Source organism: Cricetulus griseus, chromosome 3 (assembly GCF_003668045.3).
Source record: "Cricetulus griseus strain 17A/GY chromosome 3, alternate assembly CriGri-PICRH-1.0, whole genome shotgun sequence".
NCBI lineage: Eukaryota > Metazoa > Chordata > Mammalia > Rodentia > Cricetidae > Cricetulus > Cricetulus griseus.
This window is the reverse complement of record NC_048596.1, coordinates 182,896,554-182,914,325: the sequence shown is the minus strand read 5'-3', so window position 1 is coordinate 182,914,325 and position 17,772 is coordinate 182,896,554.

Below are 17,772 nucleotides of genomic sequence, written 5' to 3'. Positions count from 1 at the left end.
TGAGACTAAAGGGGTGAGCCACCACGGCCCAGCTTGTTTTGTTTTGTTTTTTGACATCCATCAGTTTTTAATGTTGAGCTGGAATAGAAGCTTCAGAATCTCTCAAATCTGTTATTTACTTACAACTTGCTTAATATTGTGTAGGAAGTAAAAGACTAGAACTCAGAGCTGGAGAGGTGGCTCGATGCTTTCCCACAGAACTAGAGTTTAATTCCCAGCATCCACATGGAAGCTCACAACTGTGACTCCAGTTCGAGGGGATCTGACACCCTCACAGAGACAAACATGCAAGCAAAACACCAAATACATGAAACATAAATAAATAAATAAATAAATAAATAAGACTAGGGCCAAGTGGTGGTGGTGCAAGCCTTTAATCCCAGCACTTGGGAGGCAGAGGCAGGCGATCTCTTTGAGTTCGAGGCCAGCCTGGTCTCCAAAGCTACACAGACAAACCATGTCTCAAAAAAAAAGGACTAGAACTCAAGCTTTTCTGCTCCATAGAAGCTGTTTGTTTCTGGCTGTCCTAGAACTATGTAGACCAGGCTGGCTTGGAACTCACCTGACTCTGCCTCCCTAGTGCTGGGATTAAAGATGTGCACCAACACTGCCCAGGTGGATTGAGGCTTTTAATGCCATAGCCATACCACGGTCACCAACACTTTCTTCAGAGAATTTTGTCCCTGGTACCTAATTTTAGGATCAAAAATAAGATAGACAAACATTAGATCAGACAGTTTCCCTGTCTGTCTGTGGCCTGCCATGTCTGGGTGGCTTGGCTATAATGCTAAGGGACCTCTGGCTCCTATTGATCCAGGCTTTGACAAAACTACAGAACAGAGGTTGGGGAATGTGGCTGTTTGCAGAGTACATACATAACATGAATGAGGCCCTGGGTTCCACCCTCAGTACTATCTAAATCAGGTATGGTGTTACCTACTATAATCCCAGCATTTGGGAGGTGGAGGCAGGAAAATCATAACTTAAAGGCCATTCTCCTCAGCTACATACTGAGTTTGAGCCCTGAGAGTCTCAAACAAGCAACCCAAAATTACAAAATAATGTTCTTGTAGTCACTGGCTGTGTGACCTTTGGCAAGTTAGTGTCCTCATCTGTACAAATGAGCTGGAAGCCAAACCAATCACCGAGGAGGTGTAAGGGTTGTACCTTTGAAAAGCCCAGCTCTATGACTTGCCCCAGGGGAGAGTCAGGTTTACAGTATTTCCCATGAAGCTAATGGTGAGCCTGACTGAGCCCACAAGAAGCACAGCTTCATCTGTAGAGGCTGTCCCTAACCCACACTGTCTCTGCCAGCCCTACCCGAGGCTGACCCCTCCAGCTTAATGGCTTTCCAAGCACACACCCAGCAGCCTTTTAGGTTTCTGCTTCTTGGCTCCCTCTGCCTCTTAGCCCACCAGGAGGCTCAGAGGGAGAGGGCTCTGGTATTTCCTTTCCCACTGAAGCTCCTGCCCAGATCCCACACTGAACAAGATAATGGAAATAAAGAAAGGCGTTTTCCCCCATGGGGCAGCCTTGTCGTTTATTTTTTTTTCTTCCAGTTATGTAAAAATACATATTTCATATCATTGCTGGGTGCAGGGAGTCTTTGGGGCTTTGATTTCTTCTGCCCAGCAAGCATTGGCCTTGGAACTCAGTGATGACTCTTATTGACTCTCCCATTACACTCTGATAATTCAATAAAAAGGATTTTCGACAATTAAGGGCAGCAAGGACAGGTCAGGTCTGAAGTACTTTTCAGGCCTGATGCATTTCCTCAGATTGCTCATCAAGTCCTTCTCCAGGCTTTGGAGAGGGTTAGAAAGGGCCACTCATTACCCCCCCACACACACACACACACCATGACTGTCCAGGCTAAAGAGAGAACACAAAGGGGCCCCTATACAGTTGGGGCTCTGTGAGGCAGTGAACTTCCTCAGTTTCCTCTTCTGTCAAACAGGCATAAACCTTGAGTGTGAAGACCCACTGAGCAGGTGTGTAGAGATTGCACTATGGGAGCTGAGTTACACCGCTTAGCCCTAGCCCAGGTCAGCTTTGTACTAACTATGCAGGTAAAAAGATAAGCACACATTTCTGATCTTCCTGCCTGCATCTCCCGAGTGAGTCAGGGATTTCAGGTATGTGCCTCCATACCAGACTTTCCAGGTTGACGTGAGTGTGTAGCATCCAACCCAGGGCCCTGTGAATACTAGGCAAGTCTACAAATTGGACTGGACATCCTCAGCCCTTAGAAGAGTCTCCTACATACTTTGTAGCACTTTTGTTGTTGTTAGTAGAACCCAGGACACAGGCTGTGTATAGCTATACCCCCAGCTCTTTTTGTACCTTCTTTTCTAACAATATTTATTTATTTATTATTTACACAGTGTTCTGTCTGCATGTTTGCCTGCATGTCAATAGGGCACCAGATCTCATTATAGATGGTTGTGAGCCACCATGTGGTTGATGGAAACTGAACTCAGGACCTCTGAAAGCGTAGTAGATGCTGTTAATCTCTGAGCCATCTCTCCAGCCCCCCATACTTTGTCTTTTTGAGACAAGGTCTCAACTACTTGCCCAGGCCAGCCTTAAATTCACTCTGTAGCCCATACAGGCTTTGAAATTGTGACTATCATGCCTCAGCATAAACTGAAGGTTATGGGTTTGAACCACCAGGCCTGGCTGGCTATGCAACACTGTTCAGCAACAGTTTAGAGAAACTGTCTATGGGAGAAAAAAACAAAACAAAACAACAAAAAAAAAAATGTGAGTACTCTGGGAACCTCCCCAGCTGCAGGCTCTTTTCCCCCTCACTCACTCACTAGAAAAGCCTCTTAGGCCATCTGTGTCTAGGGAAGAACTTTCACACAATCCAGCTAATCATTTAGAACTTCTCAGGGTCATTTGCATTTTAAAGAGTGTGCTGGGGGCTGAATTTGCTGCTTACAAAGGAATGAGATCCTTAGAGCTGGTTCAGGGGACTTAACCTGATGTGTTGGGTGAGCTGTGAGGAGGGTCTGTGGTTGCACCCAATGCTTCCCAGTTTGGGAGGAGAAAAATAAAATAAAATCCAGGAGTGATCCTGGGAATTTCACACACTAACAGGGGAAAGTGTCCTGGAAATCACTCCAGGAAGGTGGATAGACTGTCCCACCCTGATGCATGACACCCAGCCTTAAGTAAGCTATAGGCTTCTTCGTTGCACAATGAGGCTATGACTGATGGACTTTCATTTCCTGAATGCCCTACTGGTCAGTGAGAAGCTAATGATTAACCCGAGTGCAGTCTTGAGTTCTAGGCCAGGATGCAAACAAAGCACTAATGACTTCACAGGCATAACGGCAAATGCCTTTAATGCTAGCATTCTGCTTGCAGAGGCAGGCAGATCTCTGTGAGTTAGGCCAGCCCAGTCTGTATAGACAGTTCCAAGCCAGCTGTGGCTACACAGTGAGACCCTGTCAAAAGGGTGGGGTTGGGGTGGGGCATGGTTACTTCCATATAAACAATGTACAGTTTCCTTATGGAAATCATCTCCAAATTACCTAATACAATGCAGATGCTATACACTGCTTGTATAGGCTTTTCTGGAACTCACTATAGAGACCAGGCTGTGCCTGCCTATGCCTCCCAAGGGCTGGGATTGATGGTGTGACTTTATTCCCAACTTTCAGATACAATTTTAATTTTTACTTTGTCATTCTTTTCCTTTTTGGATATACAATTTTTATTATACTCATCTGTCTGTCTGTCTGTCTGTCTGTCTGTTTATGTATCCATCTATCTGAGGGGAAGGGCCATGGTATGAGTGTAGTATAGAGGACAGATTGCAGAAGTGGATTCCCTCCTTCTGCTTGTAGATCCTGGGGGTTGAACTCTGTCATTAGGCTTGGGGGAAGGCATCTTTACCAGATGGGCCATCTCACTGGTTTAGATAAATGTGTGTGTGTGTGTGTGTGTGTGTGTGTGTTTTGGCATCTATGTGTGTGTGTGTGTGCAGTTGCAAGTACACACATGTCTATGTGGAGACTAGAAGTTGACACATCAGGAGGTCTTCCTCGATTGGTCTTCATTTTTCTTCAGGTCGGTCTCTCAGTGAACCCAGAGCTTGACAATTCTGACTCGTCTGGCTGGCCTGTTTACTCTTTGACTTCTTCCACAAACACACATGATCTTTGTTTTACTTTTTTATTTTTATTTTTTAAACTGGATCTACAAGGCTGGCTGTCCTGGAACTCATGGATCTACTTACCTCTGCCTCCTGGGATTAAAGGTGTGCAGCATTAAGCCACACTGAAGTTTTGTTTTTGTTTTTTGTTTTTTGTTTTTTTTTTGTTAATTTGGTTTGTTTGTTTGTTTTGTTTTTCAAGACAGGGTTTCTCTGTGGCTTTGGAGGCTGTCCTGGAACTAGCTCTTGTAGACCAGGCTGGTCTTGAAATCAGAGATCTGCCTGCCTCTGCCTCCCCAGTGCTGGTACTAAAGGCATGCACCACCATCGCCTGACCACATCAGAGTTTTAAGCAAAAACTCATCATCAGTGAGATGGCTCAGCAGATAAAGGTGCTTGCTTCCAAACCTGACAACCTGAGTTTGATCCCTAGGACCCATGTGGTGGAAGAAGAAAACTGACTACCACACTTGTGCTACAACATTCCTGTGCACATGAGTAAGTAACAGTAATTCACACATACACACACACTCCAGAGGCTAGGCCCTTCCCATAGCACAATATCCAAAAGTAAGTCATCCTCTGGCTATTTTCTCTTCAGAAGCTAAGATTCAGTTGGTGTCAGCTGATCCTCCAAGTTCTACTTCACCTTGTAGTGTGCAGCCAGAGGGATGATGACTCTTTAGCTCAGCTCCATTATCTCCTTGAGTCAGACAACAAGCATTTAGTAAGTACTCTGGTGTGCCTGGTATTCTGTTCAACACAGGGAACTCAGAGATTAAAAAAAATATGGCCCTTGCTTTTATGAAGCTCATAAGATAATAGGAGCCATGGGCAAATAAACATTCATCCATTTATGTATTAAATATGTACAGAATGTAGCCAAATGGTGGTACCACATACCTTTAATCCTAGCATTACTGAGGCAGAGGCAGGTGAATCTCTGAATTGGAGGCCAGTCTAGTCTATAGAGCAAGTTCTGGACAGCCAGGGATACACAGAGAAATCCTGTCTCAAAGACAAAAACAAACAAACAAAAAAAGACAAAACAAAAATTATTTACAGAATGCAAAGTATGTGTTAGGCATTGTGCTAGAGACTAGCAATTGCATTATAGCAGGTCATTAAAGTACAGCTACTGTTTAGAGGGGCCTGCCATGTGTCAGGACACATGGTTTTTACCTGGCCTCCTCTAGCTCTTTGCCACCACTACATCTGCATTACAGATTTGAGGCAGAGACTCAGAGACAGGTAGAGAGTCGTAGATGTCCAGAGCTTTCCAAAGAACAGGATCAACAGCACATCGACAATTTGTAACACAGCTCCTTTCAAGTCCAAAGGCCAGGGAAACTAGAAAGAGAGACCCCAGGGTAAGTTCTATGGTCCAAAGGTAGGAGAACCAAGAGCTCTGATTACCACTGGATGGCGGTGGCTCACACCTTTAATCCCAGCAGAGATAGGTGGATCTCTGTGAGTAAGAAGCCAACCCAGTCTATAAAGCAAGTGCCAGGACTGTTTCACAGAGAAACCCTGTCTCTAAAAATAAAAACAAAACAAAACAAAAAAACAGAAAGACAGCAGACTGAGAAAGTCATGATGAGCAAGCCAGTAAGCAATGTCTCTCCATGGTCTCTGTTTCAGTTCTTGCCTTCAAGTTCCTGCCTTGAGTCAACTCTTGATGAACTGTAACCTGTCCATCATAACTGTCTATTTAACCAAATAAGCCCACTCTTCCCCAAGTTGCTTTTGGGTTTTATCATAGCATGGAGTTTTATTGTAGCAATAGAAAGCAAACTAAGACAGTACCATCCAATCTGCTAAGGGTTCCCATAAGATAAAAAGTGGAACTCAGGCGCATTTGTTCTTTCACTGCAAGCCAGGAGGCTCTTCTTTGCCCTTGGTAATGAGAATTCCTGCCCCCCAACACACAGGGTTTCTCTGTGTATCTTTTGGAACCTATCCTGGAACTCACTCTGTAGATCAGCCTAGCCTCAATGGTTAAGAGCACTGGCTGCTCTTCCAGAGGACCCGGGTTCAATTCCCAGCACCCACCTAGCAGCTCACAACTGTCTGTAACTCCAAAATCTGACACCCTCACACAGACATATATGCAGGAAAAAATACCAATGTATATAACATAAGGATAAATAAATTATTAAGAAAGAAAAGACCACTTGTCAGTGGTGGCACATGCCTTAATCCCAGTACTCGGGAGACAGAGAAAGTGGATCTCTGTGAGTTAGAGGCCAGCCTGATGTACAGAGTAAGTTCCAGGATTGGCTCCAAAAGCTACACAGAAAAACCATGGGTGGGGGGAAATACTGATTACCAGGGGCCAAGAAATGCATCCTGGCTTCCAGTGAAAGAACAAATGCACCTGAGTTCCACTTTTTATCCTGTGGGAACCCTAAGCAGATTGGATGGTACTGTCTTAGTTTGCTTTCTATTGCTACAATAAAACCCCATGCTATGATAAAACCCAAAAGCAACTTGGGGAAGAGAGGGTTTATTTGGTTAGAGAGTTATGATGGACAGGTTGCAGTTCATCAAGAGTTGACTCAAGACAGGAACTTGAAGGCAAGAACTGAAGCAGAGGCCATGGAGAGACATTGCTTACTGGCTTGTTCACCATGACTTTCTCAGTCTGCTTTCTTTCTGGGTTTTTGTTGTTGTTGTTTTGGGGTTTCTTTTGGGGGGCATGGGGTTAAGACAGGGTTTCTCTGCGGCTTTGGAGGCTGTCCTGGAACTAGATCTTATAGACCAGGCTGGTCTCAAACTCACAGAGATCTGCCTGCTTCTGCCTCCCGAGTGCTGGGACTAAAGGTGTGCGCCACTACTGCCCAGCGATTTTTTGTTTTGTTTTGTTTTGTTTTTTAGAGACAGGGTTTCTCTATGAAACAGTCCTGGCACTTGCTCCATAGACCAGGCTGGCCTCCAACTCACAGAGATCCACCTGTCTCTGCCTCCCAAGGGCTGGGATTAAAGGCATATGCCACCACTGACAGGTAGTCTTTTTCTTTTTTTAATAATTTATTTATCCACATTGGTGTTTTACCTGCATATATGTCTGTGTGAGGGTGTCAGATCTTGGAGTTACAGACAGTTATGAGCTGCCATGTGGGTGCTGCGAATTGAACTCAGGTCCTCTGGAAGAGCAGCCAGTGCTCTTAACCATTGAGCCATCTCTCCAGGCCTGGTGGTCCTTCTTTCTTCAGTTCACTAATTCAGCCATCAATTCTTTCCAGAATTACCCCCAGGTACACTGGGGAAAATGCTTTAGCATTATTTGGTCATTCTCTATTCTAGTCAAGTTGACACCTAAAATTAACTATCACACACAGAAATAGTAGAAGAGCTGCAAGGTAAACACTGGGTCAGGTTCCATAGTCTTTAAAAATAAAACAACCTTTAATCCCAACACTAGGGAGGCAGAGGCAGGCAAATCTCAGTGAGTTAGAGGCCAGCCTGGTCTACAGAGTGAGTTCCAGGACAGCCAGGACTGTTACACAGAGAAACCTTGTCTTGAAATGATTGATTGATTAAAAATAAAACAAAATATTTACATATATTTATCTTGTGCACTCAAGGAAGCACAAGTGCCTGAGCCCCACAGTGCTTGTGTGGAGGTCAGTGAATAACTTAGGAGAGTCAGTTCTCTGTTTCCACACTATGGATTAAGGGGCTTAGACTCAGTTCCTCAGCACTCACCCCCCATCCAGCCTGCCATCCCAGAGGTTTTGTTTTGTTTTAAATTTTTTTTTAAAAAAAGGGAAATGATTTCTTTTTTTTTAAGATTTTATTTATTTATTTATTTATTTATTTATTTATTTATTTATTATGTATACAACATTCTGCTTCCATGTATATCTGCACACCAGAAGAAGGCACCAGATCTCATAACGGATGGTTGTGAGCCACCATGTGGTTGCTGGGAATTGAACTCAGGACCTCTGGAAGAGTAGCAGTGCTCTTAACCTCTGCGCCATCTTTCCAGCCCTTGTTTTAAATATTTTAAAAGAAATTTATTTAACTTTATTTTATGTGCATTGGTGTGAAGGTATCAGATTCCCCTGGAACTGGAGTTACAGACAGTTGTGTGCTGCCATGTGGGTGCTGGAAATTGAACCTGGGCAGTTATGAGCTACCCAATGTGGGTGCTGAGAGCCAAACTCAGGTCCTCTGCAAGAGCAGAAAGTGCTCTTAACTACTGAGCCATCTCTCCAGCCCTTCATTTATTGATTTAAATTTTCTTTTTACTTTTTATTTTTTGGTTGTTGTTACTCTTTTGTTTTGAGATAGGGTCTCAATCACCCCAGACTGGCCTCTGCTAGGGAGCCGAGGATGACCATGAGCTTCTGAATCCCCTGCCTCTGAATCTCAGGCTCAGATTACAGATATGCACCATCATACCCAGTTTATGAGGTACTGATGACTGAACCCAGGGCTTCTCTACATGCTAAGCAACCACTGTACCAATGCGGCTACATCCTCAACCCTTTCCCTTTTTATTTTGAGGCAGTTCTCACTTAGTTGCCCAGACTGGCCTTCAATTCATTCTGTGGCTCAGGCAGGCCTTAAATCTATAATTCTCCTGTCTTAGCTTTCTAGGGAGCTGTGATTACAGACCTGCACCCCTGAGTCTAAACCTTGCTTAATTTAGCAAGAAACAGTCTGTTGCTGCCTGACTGAAACTCCAGTCCCAGGGTAGCCAAGAGAAGGCGACCAACAAGTAGCAAGAGTGCAGAAGTGTTGCTGTTAGTCTCCTTGGAAAGATGAAGAAGTGTCTTGTGTTTTACTTTGGTCTTTGTTTTCCAATGTTGTCTACCAAGCATGGAACTTCCAGTATGGTGAAGGGTGAGGCAGTGACCGTAAAGGAGGATTGGGTCTGAGTGACACTGGGGACAGTCCATCCTGCAGTTTGCTTATAGAGCAGAGACTTTTCTTCCATTTTACAGAGGAAGCAGCTGAGCCTCAGAGAGATGATCAGTTTCCTGGCTGTCTTGAGGCTGGGGTGGTGTAGCTCTCAAACTAGTCCAGCACTGGTTCCCTACACAGACTTGGAACCTGTTAGCCTGGATCTGAATCCCTGCTGCCTACCAGGTCTTTTATTTTGTTTCTTGTTTTCTAATGATTTATTCATTTTATGTGCATTGATGTTTTGCCTGAATGTATGTCTGTGTGAGGGTGTCAGATCCCCTGGAACTGGAGTTACAGACCATGCTGAGCTGCTAGGTGGGTTCTGGGAATTGAACCTGGGTCCTCTGGAAGAACAGCCAGTGCTCTTGACGGCTAAGCCATCTCTCCAGCCCATGCCTACTAGTTTTGTTTTGTTTTTTGATTTGTTATTGTTTTTGTTTTTCTTTTCAAGACCTTGGCTACTACTGGTTTTAAATCCCAAGTCCATGTCTGCTTTTTGTTTTTTTGGTTGACTTTTTTTTTTTTTTTTTTTTTTTTTGAGATTGTATAGCTTTGGCTCTCCTAGAACTCAGACCAAGTGGGCCTCAGTCTCCTAGATATCTCCCTGCCTCTGCCTCCCAAATACTGGGATGAAGTGTGTGTGCCACTACACACACAGGCAAATAGCCTGGCTATTTGCTTTGTTTTTAAAGGATTATTTCTTTTTATGTGTATTTATAAGTATTTTGCCTGCACATATATTTGTATATGATGTGCCCGGTGCCATGTGGTAGCTTCACCCCAGCCCCTGGCATCCATATACCCAAAGAATCTCGAATGTTATTAGCGAAAATTCCACCCAAGCTCCCCTCCCCTATCTTCCTCCAAACCCTGTTGCATCTCAGAAAGCCCGCCAAATGATGACCCCATCCCCAGAGATGACCAAGACCCACTCCCACAGGGTATTTAAACTGTTCCATCTCTCTGTCTCTTTCCCATCTTCTCTCTGGGGGCCTGGAGGGCCATCTGAGAGCGCTGTATCCATTAAACCTGGACTTTCTCTAATTCGATTTGATTTGGTCTGATTTGGATTGCTGCATCCTCGGAGAGGCTTATCAGGTGCAGACACTTGTTTGTGAGCAATAATGTGGGTGCTGGGAACTGAACCCAAGAGCAGGACGTGCTCTTAAACTGCTGAGCCATTACTCCAGCCCCTTTGTTGTTTTTTTTTGTTTTGTTTTCTGAAACAGTCTTGCTACATATGGATTAGTTTCAAATTCACAGTCCTCCTGTCTCGGTCTTCTGAATGCTGGAATTACAGGCATGTATGTGTCTGACACCACATACTGCTTAATCACAAGCCTTGGAACAAGCCATTTAAACTCTCTTTGGAGTCTGGGGATTTAGCTCAGTGGTAGCATGCTTTCCTAGCATGCTGAGGTCATGCGTTCAATCCCACCACTGAAAAACAAACAAATAAGACCTCTCCCTGGCCAGGCAGTAGTGGAGCACGCCTTTAATCCCAGCACTCGGGAGGTAGAGGCAGAGGCAGGCAGATCTCTGTGAGTTGGAGACCAGCCTGGTCTACAAGAGCTAGTTCCAGGACAGCTCCAAAGCCACAGAGAAATGATCTCAAAAAAACCAAACCAAACCAAACCAAACCAAAATAAAACAAAAACCAAGACCTCTCCCTGGATTCCCAATTCTTTCAGCTCTCCAGGGAAAATCTGCTTTGTTGAGTAGGTTTAATGAGGTGAGGTGCTGGTCTTGGCGGTGCACGATCTCTATGAGTTTAAGGCCAGCTTGGTCTACAGAATGAGTTCCAGGACAGCCAGGGCTACACACAGAGAACCCGTGTGTGTGTGTGTGTGTGTGTGTGTGTGTGTGTGTGTGTGTGTGTGTGTGTTTGTGGCAGGGGGCAGGGCTCAACAACCAGGGCTATGCAGAGAGAACCTGTCTCAAAAAACAAAGGAAAAAAATTAAGTGAGATAACCTAAATGAACATGGCAGACAGGAAATGTTAAATAAACATTAACTATTATCATTTCCACATTGCACATTGCTCAGGGGCAGGGCTTGCCCTGAGCCAAGTCCACAGGTAGCAGGCCCTTTCTAGCCTGACAAAGGGTGATAGGAGTCTCTCTCATTGTACAGATAGCTTTGGACTTAGTGCCCCATGAATGACCGACTAGGACTGCAGGATAACTGTTGAGGCCCCAAGATCTGCAGCAACATGTCTTACCTCCAAGCAAAGAAGACTTTATCTCTAAGAGCCTGGGAATCAGGCCAACATCAAGTCCAGTGGAGATAGAGTGATAAAACCTCTCCCAATGGGAGATAGATCCCTCTTGAGGATTGGCAGCCAATGAAATAGCTTCCTGCTAATTTCAGCCTGGCTAGCTAGAATCAAAATGCCAAGAGAGGGGCTGGGAATTTATTGTGTGTGCTGTGTGTGTGTGTGTGTGTGTGTTTGTCTAGAGAAAAACAATTCTGCTTTTACTTTGTTTGAATTAGACAGGATCCCATGGAGCCCAGACTGCTCTAAAATTTACCAAGTAGCTAAGGCTGGCCTTGAACTCCTGATTCTCCTGCCTCAACCTTCTAAATTTAGGATTATAGACCCAAATTGCTTTTGTTTTCCAAATTAAAATACTGTTTTCTTGGATTATATCACTGAATACTAGATGTGAATATATATATCCCTTATGATAAGGAACTTTGAAGCCAGACATGATAATATATACTTGTAATTCTAGCACTAAGGAGGCTGAGACAGGAGAATTATAAATTGGAGATCAACTTGGCTTACACAATGAGTTCCAGGCCAGCATGGACTACACAATGAGACCCTCCCACCAAGAGAGGAAAGAAACTGTTACTCACACTATTTTTTTTCAGTTCCAAGAGGTAGCCAGACATACCAAAGGAAACTGTCTGGTATGATCTGAAAACAAAATTCTTTTCCTTCACTAAGTCTGTTTCCCCTAGAAGTCCCCAGTTTTCTGCCCCTAAGAACTCTGAGTTTGAGCCTATCTAATTAAATTAACTAATTCACTTATTCATTAGTTTTTTTTTTTGAGAGTGTGTCTGTGTAGACCAGGCTAGCCTCAAACTCACAGAGATCCCCCTGTTTCTGCTTCCAGAGTGCTGGGATTGAGCATGTGTGACACCATGCCTGCTCTCTTTTATTTTTCATTTTTGGCTTTGTGAGATAGGGTCTCATGTATCCCAGGCTTACCTGGCATTCTTGAGGATGATCTTGAACTTCTGATCCATTTGTTTCCATCTCCCTGGTACTAGGGTCACAGACATGTGTGCCATGTGTGCAGTAGATATGCTATCAATGGGATGGACCTCAAGAATTTGTCCATGCTCCACAGACACTCTGCCAACACCCCTGCTGCTCCCCAGCCTTTTTAAAATCTTAATTATTATTTTGAGATTGAGTCTCATTAAATTTTCAACATGGCCTTGACTTCATAGCACAAACTGGTCTTGAATTTGTGATCCTCCTGCCTCAGACTTCCAGTAGCTAGATTGGCTACTTGGCAGCACTGCCAAGCCTGGCTGACTTTGAGCTTTTTGACATTTGATGTTTAGGTTGACCTTTCTTCTCATAGGAGCTTGGAGTTAATTCTCAAATGAGTGAACTTTATGGATACTGTCTATTGATTTTCAATTTTCAGCTCAACATCCAGAAAGAGCACTATAGTGCTATATTGTTTATGATTTATTAAATCCACTGGAGATCAAAATAGCAAGGCATCCACACTAGTTAGCCATAGAATCCAGGCACACACCTTTAATTCCAGGACTCAGGATCCAGAGTTTGACAGATCTCTGAGTCCAAGACCACCCTAGGCTACTGGAAGGTGAATCAGAGCTCATGCCTTTAATCCCAGAATTTGGGAGGTATAAAAGGTAGAGGCTTTCAGTCTGAGAATTAGTCTCTAGCCACTTTAAGGAAAGCATGGCAGTCTGAGTGAATCTTAGGAGCAGTGAAGTTGGGAGCAGTCTGAGTATCGCCCCTTTGGTCTGACTTGAGGTAGAGGTAAGAGTTAGTGGCCAACTGCTTTGCTTTTCTGATCTTCAGTTTGGAGCTTGAGCCCCAATATCAGTCTCTGAGTCTTTTAGTTTTTATGTTACAAAGCACAGAAGGAATATTTATAGTTACAGAAAATATAAATGTTCTAAATAATACATGATGATTAAACATTGTAAGTCAGGCACTTGAGAGGCCAAGGCAGGCACCATGTTGCAAACTGTTCTGCTTGTATTAAGGTGAGCATCATGGGCAAGCTGTGATTCTCTCCCCACTCATGGCAAAGCTGTGATTCTCTCCCCACTCATAAGGACACTGAAAGGTGATAAGATTCTCCATGACCAGTGAATGGCAAAACTGGGGTAAGCCATGATGGGCCAGGCACTGTGCTAAACACCACCACTGTGCTAAAACCCATCCTTTGGGCTACTACCCTCTCCATTTTCTACACAGAATGACCCAACAAACCCAGCACCTGAGATGAAGGGTTCCCAGGACAGAGTACTTTCCTTGATAAAAACCTGGACAGTCCCATATAAACTTCTATAAGTTGAGCATCCCAGAGTCAGTGAGCATTAAGTGACCTTGCACATTTACAGACTAGTGTGTGTGTGTGTGTGTGTGTGTGTGTGTGTGTGTGTGTGTGTGTGTGTGCACATAAACCTTATACTACCTAAGCCTGAATTGGTAGAAGGACTGGGGCTTGGTTTTCTCAGGTTTTATGGCAGGCAGGGTGGAGCTGCCTGTGCTGGAGCTAGACTGAGGCAAGTAACAGAAACTTCCTGCTGGGTGAGAGAAATAAGAGCCATAAAGTGTGGGCAAAGAACAAAGTTTCCAAAGCAGTCTGGAAAATTTCATAGTCCAGACTTAAGGAGAGAGGCCCACATTGTTCAACAGGTCTCCAGCTTTTTATGTTACTATCATTTACTCAGTCAATGAGTCGATGTGTCAGTAAATATTTGTTGAGCACCCAGCCCCCACTAACTACAGAACTGTTTAGGGTGGGGTGTCTTGGTCTTTAAAGAGCTTTAATCTGGTAGAGCAAATGACAAGGAAACCAGGGACTTAGAACCTAGGGCAAGGAACTGTTGAAATGGTTTAGTGGCTAAGAGTGCTTTCTTTGGGGCTGGAGAGATTTCTCAGTGGTTAAGAACACTAGCTGATGTTCTAGAGGTCCTGAGCTCAATTCCCAGCAACCACATGATAGCTCACAATCATCCATAGTGAGATCTGGTGCTCTCTTCTGGCCTACAGGGATACATGCAGACAGAACACTGTGGATGTAATAAATAAATCTTTTTATTTTATTTTATTTATTTATTATATATACAACATTCTGCTTCCATGTATATCTGCACACCAGAAGAGGGCACCAGATCTCATAACACACACACACACACACACACACACACACAAAAGCACACACACACACACACACACACACAAGCACACACATACCTTTTTGGTTTTTGTCATTTTGTTTTGAGATATGGTCTCAACATGTAGCCCTAACTGGCTTGGAACTTGCAATGTAGACCAGGCTAGCCTCAAACTATATTTCTGCCTCCTTGGTGCTGGGATTAAAGGTGTGCCCCACCATGCTACCTCCTTACTAATTAAAAGAAAAAGGAAAGGAAGGAAGGAAGGAAGGAAGGAAGGAAGGAAGGAAGGAAGGAAGAAAGGGAAGAAAAGGAAAGAAGGCCAAGTGATGGTGGCATACGCCTTTAATCCCAACACTTGGGAGACAGAGGCAGGAGGATCTCTATGAGTTCCAGGCCAGTGGTCTGCAGAGCTAGTTCCAGGACAGCTAGGGCTGTTACACAGAGAAACCCTATCTCAAAGGAAAAAAAGAAGAAGAAGGAGAAAGAGAAGAAGAAAAAAAGAAAATAAGAAAGGAAAGGGGGTGGGAAGAATCCAGAGGACCTGGAGCGATGGCATAGCAGTTAAGAGCACTGGCTGCTCTTCCAGAGGACCTGTGGTATTCAATTCCCAGCACCCACATGGCAGCTGACAACTGTCTGTTAACTACAAGATGTGACACCCCATACACAGACATACATGCAGACAAAACCAATGAACATTAAATAAAAATAAATAAATTATTAAAAAAGAATCTAGAGCGACACTCTTCCTTCCCTTTCCGTGGACTCATCGCAGACCAGAGTCCTCATCCAGTGGCTGATGAGAGCAGAGACAGACATCCACAGAAATACACTGAGCTGAAATCTGGAACTCAGTTGAAGAGAGGGAGGAATGAAGAATGAAGGGGTCTGTACCTGGTTGGAGAAACCCACAGAAACAGTTGGCCTGAAAAAGGGAAAGCATATCGACCCCAGATGCTCTTTGGGAGGACAGTACAGGACTAATCCAGCCCCCTGATCATGGATGCCAATGGGGAGGCCCCTGCACTCCTTGGAGCCTCTGGAGATGGACTGGCATTTTGCCCTGGTGGGTGGGAGGGACTTCGAGAGCCCATCCCACTTGAAGGGATTCGCTCTGTCTCTGAACACATGGGGAGGGGCCTAGGCCCAGCACAGGAAGATTTGGTGGACTTGGTGGAGCCCTGGTTGGGGTCCCTACCCTGCCTGGGGAGTGGCGGGTGGATGGGGTGGGGGGTAGGTTGGAGGTGGGGGAGAAGGAATGGGGGTGGGGGGAGGGAGAGGGAGAGGGAAAGTACATGTGAAAATATTAATAATTTAATAAAAAAAATTTGAAAAAAAAAAAAAAAAAGAATCTAGAGCAATAAGCAGGATGGTATCTCCAAGATTTAGCCTCTGGTGGGGAGCTAGGCTCTTGGCCACTTTGAATGAACCAGGCCACCTCCTGTGTCTGGCTTCTTCCACCCACCCACCTCCATCCTTCCACCCACCATGGACTAGGGGAAGCCACTGTTCACTAACCAATATGAAAACATTCCACACAGTATTTTAGCAACCAAATGAGCCATATTCATGGTCGGGGTTCGGTGCCAACAAGTGATTAGTGACTAACCAGATGGTGTGATTGGGAGGCCCAGGGAAGACTTGGCAGTGGAAGTACCTAACCTGATGCAGCAGGCCTGGGGATGTAGTTCAGCTGTAAGAGTACTGGCCTCATATGCACAGAGCCTTGGGCTTACCAAGCATTGCGCTGCACGTAAGTAATGCAGGTGTTGGCAGATAGTGGCAAAAGAACCAGGAATTCAAGGTCATCTTTAACTATATAAGGGGTTGGAATACAGCCTAGGCAAATGAGACCCTGTCTTAAAAAAAATCATAAAATTGAGAAAACCGGTGTTTTTTGGAAAGGTCACCACCTTCAGGGAAAACCTGGATGATAGGACTCCTGAGGAGAGGACACCTGAGGAGGGGAAGGTAGAGACTGAGAATGGGTGTGGACTGTGCTGAATGTGACCAGCACTTTCCCAGTGCTCTGAAAACAATATGGAACTGGCGTGCTGTTTTGCTTGTTTCTGCCTGGAATGGAACCTAGGACCCCATACATACAAAGAAGATGCTCTACAGTGAAGCTACACCCCACGCCCCTGGTGCAAGACTGTTTTAGTTATTATTTTTGCTAGTCACATTTTTTTCTTTCTGGTTTTTGGAGATGTGGTACCCTGTCTGTTCCGGAACTAGCTCTGTAGACCAGAATGGGCTTGAACTCACAGAGATCTGCCTGTCTCTGCCTCAGTGCCGGAATTAAAGGTGTGCACCACCATTGACTCATTTAATTATTATTTTTAAATGGAACCTTATACTCTGCTATTGATTTTTTGTTTGTTTGCTTTTTGGTTTTTTATTTGTTTGTTTGAGACAGGATCTATTTAGTCTTGGCTGTTCTTGAACTCTATCTGTAGACCAGGATGGTCTCAAACTCACAGGGATCACAAGCGCTAGGATTAAAAAAGGCTTGTGTCACCAAACCCAGATCAGCTATTAATTCTCTTTAGTTCTTTTGTTTGTTTGTTTGTTTTTGTTTTTCAAGACAGGGTTTCTCTGTGTAGCTTTGGAACCTATCCTGGCACTCGCCCTGTAGACCAGGCTGGCCTCTAACTCACAGAGATCCACTTGCCTCTGCCTCCAGAGAGCTGGGATTAAAGGCATGCACCAAAAACGCAGGGCTTTTTTTTTTTTTTTTTTTTTTTGAGACAGGTTTTCTCTGTGGCTTTGGAGACTGTCCTGGAACTAGCTCTTGTAGAACAGACTGGTCTCCAACTCACAGAGATCTACCTGCCTCTGCCTCCCAAGTACTGGGATTAAAGGTGTGCGCCACCAACGTCCGGCAGCCTGGCTTCTTTTTAGTTCTTAAAAATGTAAATTATTTCAGGAGGATTCAGTCCATCATGGTGTGACCATCATAGACTCTTGATCTTCCAGCCCACAGCTCCCAAATCCTGGGATTACAGTGTGCACCTCCATGCTACCTCCTAACGGCAAGATTTAGCAGCCTGATGGAGCTTGCATATCTTCCCAGAAGACATCAAGGGGTCAAATTTTTCAAATCAAGAGCCTATGCTCTCAACTGATAGGTGCACCAATTCTCTACTGCCAAGAGATAGCTGGAAGATTCTAATTGGGTAAGATCAGGTCATTGCACCAGCCCTGGGAGTCAGCTTCCCAGGACCACATGGACAAATTCTGGGAGGATTGATGTTGGTTCTTGGTTTCACTCCATATGCTTGCTTCCATGA